The following is a 1124-nucleotide window of genomic DNA, read 5'->3' as shown; positions in this document are numbered from 1 at the left end:
AAATAACAAAAGTATATATTAGTATGACGCTCGGGAATACGGAAAGTCTTTGACGTTTCGAGCTACGCTCTTCAACAGAAAGAATACAGAGACAAGGAGAAAAACACGGAGAAAAAAAAAATTAAGGACAGGTGGTGTAAATAACAAAAGTATATATTAGTATGACGCTCGGGAATACGGAAAGTCTTTGACGTTTCGAGCTACGCTCTTCAACAGAAAGAATACGGAGACAAGGAGAAAAACATGGAGAAAAAAAAAATTAGACGAAAGCAAATAGCACATGGAGTGTTGCAGAAGTGCCATCTATTAGAAATAACTGTTCTGCAGAAGAAAAGGGAGAAGCACTGGCATGGCTGTGTGGTTGAGAAGTTTGCTTCTCAACCACATGATTTGGGGTTCAGTCCTACTGCACAGCATCTCGGGCAAGGTGTTTTCTATTATAGATATATATATATACAACAGGCTTCTTTCAGTTTGCATCTACCAAATCCGCTCACAAGGCATTGGTCAGCCTGAGGTTATAGTAGAAGACACTTACCCAAGGTGCCACACATTGGGACTGAACCTGGAACCATGTGGTTGGTAAGCAAGCTACTTATCACACAGCCACTCTTGCGCCTATCCACACAGCCACTTATATATAATAATAATAATAATGATGATGATTACAATCAAGTAGTATTAGCATTACCTTTAATTAACATTGATATATAAATACAGCCTCAAATAGACCTACATATGTTTCGACTGCATATGTATATATATATATACACACACATATATACACACATGTATGTGTGTGTATAGACGTAGGAGTGGCTGTGTGGTAAGTAGCTTGCTTACCAACCACATGGTCCCGGGTTCAGTCCCACTGCGTGGCATCTTGGGCAAGTGTCTTCTACTATAGCCTTGGGCCGACCAAAGCCTTGTGAGTGGAACTGAAAGAAGCCCGTCGTATATATGTATATATATATATGTATGTGTGTATGTGTTTGTGTGTCTGTGTTTGTCCTCCCATCATCGCTTGACAACCGATGCTGGTGTGTTTACGTCCCCGTAACTTAGCGGTTCGGTAATAGAGACTGATAGAATAAGTACTAGGCTTCTAAAGAATAAGTCCTGGC

The 1124-nt window shown here is 40.3% G+C and overlaps 1 protein-coding gene across 1 annotated transcript in view; it reads left to right on the top strand.

Annotated features, from left to right (window-relative positions):
* The window catches only part of LOC106870489 (dynein axonemal heavy chain 12), a 262917-nt gene that overhangs the window by 113763 nt on the left and 148030 nt on the right, over nt 1–1124 (top strand). The window lies entirely within an intron of this gene.

Source organism: Octopus bimaculoides, chromosome 11 (genome assembly GCF_001194135.2).
Source record: "Octopus bimaculoides isolate UCB-OBI-ISO-001 chromosome 11, ASM119413v2, whole genome shotgun sequence".
Taxonomy (NCBI): domain Eukaryota; kingdom Metazoa; phylum Mollusca; class Cephalopoda; order Octopoda; family Octopodidae; genus Octopus; species Octopus bimaculoides.
The sequence above is the reverse complement of the archived record's forward strand: the minus strand, read 5'-3'. Positions and strand labels throughout refer to the sequence as shown.